Raw genomic sequence first — 10,477 nt, forward strand, 5'->3', positions numbered from 1 at the left:
CAAGCCTGGACCCTCACTCCCCCACAATCCTTCCCTATGTCCCTTTCCCTTCACTCTCCCTAGATCAGACTCATCCCCCTCTCCCATGAACCATCATGGTAAATGTCCAACCCTGTCCAACCTTCTGTCCTTCTAAAGCAGACCTGCCACTGCTCATAACGGCTCCCTGGCACCTCCAGTTGCCTCCAGGATAAAACAAATGCCTACACCTGGTGTTTAAGACCTTGTAACAATTGAAGCTGACATTTATAGGGTGTTTTCAGTTTGCCAAGTGCTCCCAGGGCAGAGAGGCCTGTGGCCACTTTGTGTGTATAATGATACAGAAGAGCTAGCAGGAATCATCTGCATGCTGAGTTAAGTGGCCAAGGATTTAAGGAGGAAGAGGTAGCCTCCCCCCCCCCCCCCCCCCGCAGGGTGTGCCCCTGCTGTGGAGATCAGTCCTGCCCTTCTCTGGGAGACCTGGGGCTTCAACAAATGGAAGAAGCCTAGGTCCTGGGGAATGGGCTCATTTTGTTGGGGGGGGGCAGGGCAACCCACAGTCTGATGCGCGCGCGTGCACACACACACACACACACACACACACACACACACACACACACACACACGGTAGGGGGCTCTTCCCCAGACTCTTGGGGCTCAGATCCTGGCAGCTGTGCAGGAGAAAGGACGGAGGCACCAGTATCCGGTCTGTGACTGGAGAGATCTGGCCATCCCAGCAATAAGAGTCCCTCAAACTCATTCCTCCTTGGGTTTCCATATGCTCATCAGTGAAAGGAAGGTCTTGGACTGGACCAGGCTTCTTCAACCTTTTGGAGTGCCGGGTCCTTGGGTAGCCAGTCTGGAACCAAAGACAGACTTTCAGAGGAAACAAGCTCTCTTGAAATGCAGCTATCCAAATGATTTTTATAAACACATAAGTCACCAGCCCCTGGGCCCAGGATCTCTACGTTCATTTCCAAGTCTAGGTCCATGATCTAGACCTTTCTACTCCTCCAAGTCTTAGCGTTCCAAGCTAGGGTCCAAGCTGGGTCCTCAGAGGGTGACTGTGAGTCCCAAGTTCTAGGGATAGCCAATCCTTAGCAAAGTGCTGTTGTGGGCATTTCACACTTGTTTTGTTTTTGTCCTTTGCTACTGAAGAAGACCAAAATGACATCCCTGTTTTTGAGACAAAATGGTAGTGTGTCCAGCTGTGACCGATCAGACCGAAATGAGCCCGGAATACTCTACCACAGTTTGGGTCACAAACAGTCCATGGGAATCCCTGGGGTGGGTACTCTAAACTTAGGGATGTCATGTTTCCTATGAGCTGCTTCAATTCTGCTTTCCTCATAGAGTGCAGCCCCCTCACTGAGGAAAGCACACCATGCTGAGTGGTCCTGGTCCAATGTCCCCCATGCTGTACAATCAATTCCAAAGTTCTTGAGAGACCTTCAGGGTGTCTCAGTATGGCTTCTTCTGACCCCCTTGTCAGTGCTTGCCCTGTGTGAGTTCTCCATAAAGTAGGGGTGTTTTTTGGCAAGCTTATGGCTAGTAGTCTAACAACATGTCCAATCCATTGAGGTTGCACTCTGTAGTAACATTTAAATGCTTTTCAGTTTAGCTGAGAAAGGACCTCAATATCTAGGATCTTCTCCTGCCAGGGGACCTTCAGAATCTTCCTAAGACTATTTAAATGGCAGCGATTCAGTTTCCTGACATGGCGCTGGTAGATGTCCAGGTTTCACAGGCACATAGCCCAGAGGTCAGCTCTGTAGACCTTCTGTATATATATATCAATCTAATACCCCTTCTGTTCACACATGTTTACTGTTTGACTCAATACACACTTTTTGGGAGTCAGGGCAATGGGGTTAAGTGACTTTCCCAGGGTCACATAGCTAGGTAATTATGAAGTGTCTGAGGGTGGATTTGAACTCAAGTCTCCCTGACTCCACGGCCAGTGCTCTATCCACTGTGCCACCTAGCTGCCCCTCAATACACACTTCTAAAGGAACCTCACCAATGGACTCCCTAGCAACAGTCAGTTCTTTTGTAAAGGCATTTATTAAGATGGCACAGGAAAATGAGCATCTCCAAGACATTCTTTTCATAAAGCTGGGATGGACTCTCACAATGTTCACAGACTCTTTAGAGTGGGTTCAAACTGGAAGACAGCAATACAAAGGATGGCATGGAGGCAGCATATGTGCCTCTCTTTAAGAAATCCCTCTGGATTTGTCTAGCTGGATTTGTCTTTGCTGTGCTACTCCCTCTTGCAAGGATGAGCTTTCTGGCATCCAGATGTCACATTTTTTGAAGCTCTTTCTACTTTCTAACCATAATCTCTTGGTATTTGTGTCTTTCTCCCCATCTCTGCTCCTCCCCCAGTGCCTTGAACTTATCCACCTGGCTGCCTGGATGGGGTTCCACACACTTCAGCTCATGGTGCAGACTGCTCTGACTATCTTCTGTCATTGCCAATCCCAGGATATTGTTCCTTTCCACTCAACCAGACAAGTGTTCACACTTGGTGACGGTTTAAGAGTGCTAACACATCTAACACCTCATCTTTTCTGTGACTACATTCTGCAACTATACCAAATGAAGTGGGAAGTGCCCAGGAGGGGCTAAGATTTTAGAGTTTGAAAGGAAATGCCATGGTTGTTCCTTCGCATCAAAGTGAGGGATGAAGGGAGCAGGGCCTAGTTGGAAAGATATTGCTGCTCAAGAAGACCGAGTTGAAAAGGTTTGAGAAGAGAAAGGATTTTAGTAAAAAGCACTCTGCAAAGTATGTCTTTTTAAAATTGAGTTAATAAAGACAAGTTGGGATTACTAAAGTTTCTTCCCTTTGATGAATAATGGCCTACTGCTGGGAGTGCAGCTCCCACCTAGGGAAGGATGGAAGGAGTTCCAAATTCCCTGGTCTTAACAGGAAATGAGCAGATGGGGCTTAGGGCTTGGCAGTGTTTCTTGGGCCTTGCTCTGAGGCCCCTGATGCAGGAGATAAGAGACCAGGTTGTTCATGAACTTGGGACTGAGAGTAAACTCAGGACTGGGGTGTGACTCAGGTGGAGAAAGACTGTCCTTTCCTGACCTGGTAGTTCCCATGGAGATTCAGGATCTAGCCTAGGGATAAGACAAAGGAACTACTACTAAGCTAGACATTACTACTAAGCTAGACATTGTGCTAAATTGAACTTTACAAATATCTCACTTGATTGCCCAGGGAGGTTGCTATTATTTCCCCCATTTTACTGAGGAGGAAACCGAGGTAAACAGAAGTGAAGTGACCTGTTCAAAGTCCCCCAACTAGGAGGCTAGATTTGAACTCATCTTTTGGGGGGGGGGCTTTCTTTTGCAAGGCTACACAGCTAGGTAATTATTAAGTGTCTGAGGGCAGATTTGAACTCAGGTCTTCCTGACTCCAAGGCCAGTGCTCTATCCACTGCGCCACCTAGCCGCCCCTTGAATTCAAGTCTTCTTGACTCCATGTCTTTTGCTGTCGGCATTGTGACATCACACAGGAGACTCTTGCCTCGTTGGAGACCTTGAATTAACTCAAACTATTCCATTCTCCACTGGAAAAATCCAATGACCCATTCAACCACCAGTCCCAAATCTGTTAGCCATCACACTGAGGATGGAGCAAGCAATAGGGAACTGAAAGGCTGTGTCTATTGTCTAAGCTGCTTCTAGAGCAGTGTGAGTTACACAGTGGGGAGCATGACCAGGATCCTGTGCCCCAAAGTAAGCCCTCCCCTCCCCAACAAAGTCATCTAGGGGTCTCTTGTCTGTGCAGAGAATGCTAAAGCAAGAAGGGGTGATCCAAAGCCAGAGTTGTGGCAGGTCCTGGCTAACTGTCCTCACCTCCCAGAGCCAGGGATGCTTCGGAAGCAGCCTGCTCATTCTACATCGTGCATGTAGGTATCACTTCCAGGTGGACCCCAACACTCGCCAAGTCCTATCGGTTTTACTTTTCCAACATATACAACCCTTCTCTGCTTGAACACATCCACCCTCCTATCCTCTGGCAATAGTTGCTGGGGGAAGAGGACCATCTGCCTGCCTTAGTCCATCCCCACTCAACCACCAAAGTGGTCTTCCTAAAGTGCAGGTCTCTCTACCTCCCCCACTTAATAACCTTCAGGGGTTCCCTAACAACTTGGCTTCTCACAAGTCTCAGCTAAAATCTCACCACCTACAGCAAGTCAGGGGTCTTCATTCTGTGAGCATCTCTAATTCTTTTTTTTTAGGTTTTTTAGGTTAAGTGGCTTGCCCAAGGCCACACAGCTAGGTAATTATTGTCTGAGACCAGATTTGAATCCAGGTAGTCCTGACTCCAAGGCAGGTGCTTTATCCACTACACCACCTAGCCGCCCCATAGCATCTCCAATTCTTGTATGTGTTGTTCCTCTTTAAATGATGAGCTGCTTTAGGCCAGGGTATGACTTTGACCTGTCTTTGTCTCCCCAGTGCCCCATGACAAGTACATAGGAGATGCTTTTGATTGGTCTGTAAAGGCCAGTACCAACCCAGCTGGCAGGGCCCAGAAAAGACCCCCCCCCCCAGTCTTGAAGAGAGAATGGGGCTGAAGCACTGACAGCAATGGCAGGCCTAGCATTGGCCCAGCACTTGGAAGTTCATAGGTGCTGTGATTGTCCTCATTTTATAAACAAGGGAACTGAGATCGAGAGGAGGGACCAGGGTCATATAGCTCATGGGGGGGGGGGGAGACTGTGTGTGTGTGTGTGTGTGTGGCTCTGCCCTCTCTCCATTGCCCCTTCACTGGAGTGGGATTCCAGAGAAGAGGCAGAAACTAGGCAGTGCCTAGCTCTGTCTCTGCCAGCTCTGATCCTGGGCTCTCACTGGCTTCTCCAGATCCAGGCCCCTTAGACTCCAATCCCCAAGACCATGCTCTTTGATGGGTGAGAATTCCCTGGCAGTCTCTTAGGCCTGTCTACTCAAAAAAGGCCATCATTGAGTGGCATCCTGGAAACCCATCCTCGGTTTCTTTTAATGTTCTTGCTTTTCAAGTCACCCTTCCTGGATACATTCACCCAGTTCTTTTCCTCAAGACTAATCCCCTTGCTGACTTCTAGCCAGTGAGTGACTTGTGACATAAGTCTCTTTTCTTTGGTCTTCCCAGCTATCTTTATTTTTTTTAGATCAATTCTGATAAATGTGAAAAGGCTGAATACTTGGATCAGTGAGAAGGAAGGATAGTGTGTGCTTGCATGTGACACTGAAGACTAAAAATAATTAAAAAAACAGACCACACTGAACTGGCCTCATGAAGTGAGACACATTTTCCTGACAAGGAGAAAGGACCCTGCCTTAAGGGATGACAAGTGGATCTCTTTGTGACAGGACAGGAAGGAATCAAGTGATCACTACAACACAGATCAGATCACAACAGACTTGGTCACTTGTTGAGTCCAGAGGAGGGAACCCAGGCCGACATCAATATGATGCATAAGCTGGTTCGTTTATTGATCACAGGATACATACTTTTATACTGTATATTTACGTAACCAATTACATAAGCGTTTTAGCAAGCATTTTTTTCACATGCATATCCTTGTGTATGTCTTAGGTGATTGTTTTGAGAACCAAACAGTGTTTTGATAAACAGAATGCAGATTGTTTTGAGAACCAAACAGTGATTTAATAAACAAAGTGCAGAAGGTAATTATCTCAGAATGTGCTATCTATCTGAGCCTGGGAATACACCTAGTTAGCTCAGACATGCAGCTACTCCCTTATCTAAGCTCTGAAGTACATCTTGCTGGTTAAAGCACATAACTATTTCTGTATTAACCCTTCATAGCTCTTAGCCTGGAACATATGTGACACAACAGTCACTGGGGGACCTTCTTGATTTAGACACTGTGCTGCTTAAAAAAACTGATCAACCCATTGTGGGGGCATCATATGAAGTCACACATTTATCAGAGTCTGATTCAGGCTCAATTTTCTTGGCCAATTGTTCATTCAATTCCAGTTCCACTCCCCACTCATCAAAACTGTTGACAGTACAATACCCTGAACAAAGATCTTGAGCCCAAACAAGTAGGCTCCAAACAGGAAAGGAGTGAGCAGCTTCTTCAGGATATCATTCTTGCCCACAGCCTCCAGTTCCTTATGTTCCTCTTCTGCTGTCTTCCCTTTCATTAGGGCCTCAGTCTAAGCCATGAAGTTGGGTAGAAGAATCTTGTGATGGGGGCAGCTAGATGGAGCAGTGGATAGAGCACCGGCCCTGGAGTCAGGAGGATATGAGTTCAAATCCGGTCTCAGACACTTAATAATTACCTAGCTGTGTGGCCTTGGGCAAGCCACTTAACCCCAGTGCCTTGCTAAAAAAAAAAAAAAGAAGAATCTTGTGATTAATTGGATTTTAGATTGGATTCTGTGTCTAAACAGGCATGAGAAAGTCACAAGAAATGACCCTGATGAAGCAGATAGAATCATGTTGTCCACTGGTCCCTGGTTCTTTCCACACAATGGGTTCACTGTAGGGAACCTGGGCTCCTGATTTGGTGATGTATTTCCCATTAGACTCCACATCATCCCGCTGGAAGTGGGCCACAAAGCAGTGCATATACTGGTCATAGGGTGGCAGGGCCTGAGTCTTACATCTAAGACACTTAATGTACCAGATGTCTACCATGGCAAGCAGCCCAGGATGATCTCCAGTGAGGCAATGAAGTGATTGCCCATACAATGAGCTCCCAACTACAGCTGTGCAAAGTTATCAAAACCAGCATACAGGGTGACGGAGAAGCCAATAATTGACCTCAAGGAGTGGCAAACACCAACCCAATCCTAGAATTTGACTCCAAATTCTTGAACTTTCAGTGCACTGGTAGACAAGGCGACAAAGTACTTTGCCGCAACTGAAGGACTCTTTGCTGCCTGAAGGAACCACTCCTTGACCATCTCTACATTGGTGATGATCCCCTGGGTGGTGAATGATTTTGAAGCAATGATGAAGAAAGTTTACGGGATGAGTTCAGCAAGGGTCCTGGAAATATAGGTACCATCAATATTGGAGACAAACGGGGTGGCTAGGTGGTGCAGTGGATAGAGCACTGGCCCTGGAGTCAGGAGTACCTGAGTTCAAATCCGGCCTCAGACACTTAATAATTACCTAGCTGTGTGGTCTTGGCAAGCCACTTAATCCCACTGTCTTGCAAATAAACATATTGGAGACAAACCAGATATGAGAACCTTCTTTGGAGAATGACTTCAAGGCTTCAGAGGACCCAAGTCAGAACCTCCAATACCAGGGCTGATCATCTTTGATCTTTTTTTTTATCTGTGATCTTTTCAGTGTAGTCTTTCCATCACAGACTTGCTAGCAGAATACCTTCATTTTCCCCAGCTCTGTGTTCATCTCTGGCACCATGTTCTTGCCGTCCACTACCATGGGTGTGTTGGAACAGCAATTCCACAATGCTATGTGGAGCCCAGTCTAGTCCTCGGTGAAATGATCTTCCCTCTGAACATTTGTCCCTTCCACCCATTGAGACTTAGTCAGCTCAATAAGCATCTTTATCACATCATCTGTGATGAAATTCTTGGAATAATTCACAAGGATGTGTCCATTTTTGGTCTGCATCAAAAAAGGCGCCAGAGTTTGGGCTCAGACCTGTACTTCTTGTGCCACCGAATTAGCTTCCCAAAATTTGGGTCCTGGCTGAGTATAGCCATGGCAAGGATAGGGACAGCCTGGAAAGATATGGAGCTTGCAAATGACCTCCAAAGTCATTTTAATGACGTGTCTCCTGGATACCACTGAGAACTTTATCAGCTTTTATGACTTGGAGGTTTCACCTTTACTTTTACTGAAAAGCCCTAGTAAGAAGCCCAATTCAAAACATTTTTTCCCAAAACCAGAGTACCTTCCCTCTCCCCTCATCACCTTAGGCCCTGGGAAGAGTGTACTCCAGAGTTGCCTCTCCCTCCAGTTTCTCCCAGGTTCCCTCCTGGGCCCCTTTTTTGATTTCTTTGGCATACAGGCTGGAAGTAGTCTAAGTGGCACAAGAAGAACACAGTCTATTTAGTCACTTGGGTGACTGAATTCCAGCTAAAGTACACTCTAGGGAACCTGCTTTTCCACATCCCCACCAGCATCTGTCACTTTCTTCTGATATGAGGTGGATTTTAATTTGCACTCCTCCAATGTTTGGTGATTTAAGGGTGTTTTTTCCATACAGATGATAACTTAGATTTCATCCTTTAAATACTATCTCCTCCTATCCTTTCACTATCATTTAGGGAAATGGATCTTTGTCTTATTTGAACCAGTTCTTTAAGTATCTTGAACACGAGAGACTTGCTGCAAAGATGTTCCCAGTTACCTGTTTCCTTCTGAACCATATTAGCTTTTCAATTTTATCAAAACTGTCCATTTTCTCATGTGATGTATTATTTGCATAGCCATAAACAAAGCCATTCCCCTCTCCTGCTCTTTCCTTGCCCTTATTTGTTTTTCATGTGAACTTTCACATGGGGCTCATGTGTCTATTTGGAGCTTTAACTAACATTTCCTGAGCACTCCCCATGGGCCAGGTACTGGGTCCATCAGGACAGTGCCTACTTTCAGAGTGTTCAGTCCAGAAGAGTCCATCATCTAGAAGTAAAGCTATCCATGAAGACACCATGAAGAGCAGGTGCTCAGAACACCTCCCTTTAGCTGCACTGTGATCCTGGCACACTTCCACAAGAACCCAAAGTGACCTGGCCAAGAATGGAGTGAACTTGGAAGACAATGGTAGCCAGGAACATCTCACAAAGGACTAAGGCAATTCTCTCTCCTCTTCTTGAGTTGGAAATCACAAGTCCAAGAAGAACTGAGCTCTTCACCTCTTGGCAGGAAGAAGTTTTCTTTTTTCTTTTCTCCCTGCAGCATCTCAGGAGGAGACTCAACCATCTATCAGCAGGAGAGTCAGTTTGGGAGAATCCCAGGTATGGTTTAGGAATAATTAAATCAGTATTCATTAAATACCTCCTAAGCGCCAAGAGTCTAGAAAGAGGTGGCCTCTCCAGATTGACATGGTCAGCTTCTAGGAGTGGGTCCTTTAGCAGCAGAGAAAAGAGCTTCTCCTTCCAAGAGGACCAATGATATCATGGGGTGATGTCTTAAAAGTGAATGGAGACAGAATCATACAGTTGTCCGCCTCACTCTCTCTTCCCCAAGTCATCATAGTCCAGTGGTAGGACAACAGCTAGAATGACTGAGGATGGCCTGAGGTGTAGTGGAGGACCATTGTGGCCACTGGAACAAATTGCTCTCATGGCCTATTCCACTGGGGAAGTCTTCCCATGCTTGGAATAAACAAAATCTGTAGCTAACTCACAGATGGGTTTATGGCCTATTGGTCCTCCTCAATGCTACTGAGCCAGTTTTAGCAGGGAGTGGCTATTTTTCTTGCTACAGCTTCTTGGAGCTACAGGTGAGTTGGACACTGGGGTTGTTTGGAATTGGACAAACAACTGTGAGGATCAGTGTCCCCATGGCCACACTTCTCACAGTCACTGGGTTTATGTATGGGAGAATGGTCCAGGCTTAAGGGATACTTAAGTTTTATTTTCCTCAACTAACAAAAATCTATATTTTCTCTCTCTTGTGTTCATAGTTCAGAAAAAAAAATTCCCATCTTGGCAGTGACCAAAAACTAAAGGCCTCAGGGGGCACCTAAGCATCTCCCCTCTCTGCCAGGATGATCAGAATTGCTGTCTTTCACATTTGTCTTTCCCTTGTTGTGTTCTCTGAGTCTGCACCTGCTCATCCAAGTCTTCCATGGTTTCTCTGAAACCATTCCCTTGATCATCTCTTACAGTAGCACATTCAGAGTCACTGAACCTCCCTTCAGTCAACACCACAGACAACCCCCCCAGCTATTCCCCAGGATGTGCAGGCACCCGGCTCTTAGCCATTGTGAGATGAGTAGCTTCAAATACTTTGTTCCTTTGGGGTTCTTTTCCTTCTCGTCTAAACTTTTTTGAGGCCTAGTAGTGGCCTTTATTAGTTCAAAGGCTATTTACAGTTAACTCACTTTTTAGGCCTAGTTCCATATTGAATCGAAGTACATGACTGGGTCTTTTCCCAGTCTCTGCAATTCCATTCCTTTTCCTTTTTTGCCAATTTGGCAGTTGGGTGTGATGTGAAACCTCCCAGCGACATTAAGCTACTTCTCTAGCTATTTATAGCTGAGGAGCTAGGCAGCCCTGCAGTGGATAGAGCAGGAGGCTTGGAATCCGGAGGACCCGAGTTCAAATGCAGCTTCAGACTCTCACTGTGTGACCTTGAGCAAGTCACTTCAGCCTGTGTGCCTCCTCTATAAAATGAGCTGGAGAAAGAAACGGCAGAGTGCTCCAGGATCTTGGCAAAGAAAACCCCGGATGGGAACAAACACCTGTGAGAGACTAACAACAATGAAGGATCTGGAGCATTTTTTCCCTCAGGCTATGGAGAGCCCAGGTTCTTCCCTTAGAA

The 10,477-nt window shown here is 46.2% G+C and overlaps 1 pseudogene; it reads right to left on the bottom strand.

Annotated features, from left to right (window-relative positions):
* Nucleotides 1–5,750: 5,750 nt before the first annotated feature.
* Nucleotides 5,751–7,689, bottom strand: LOC141516574 (glucose-6-phosphate isomerase-like; annotated as a pseudogene).
* Nucleotides 7,690–10,477: the final 2,788 nt, after the last annotated feature.

The sequence above is a fragment of the Macrotis lagotis genome, chromosome 3, assembly GCF_037893015.1.
Source record: "Macrotis lagotis isolate mMagLag1 chromosome 3, bilby.v1.9.chrom.fasta, whole genome shotgun sequence".
Classification (NCBI taxonomy): domain Eukaryota; kingdom Metazoa; phylum Chordata; class Mammalia; order Peramelemorphia; family Peramelidae; genus Macrotis; species Macrotis lagotis.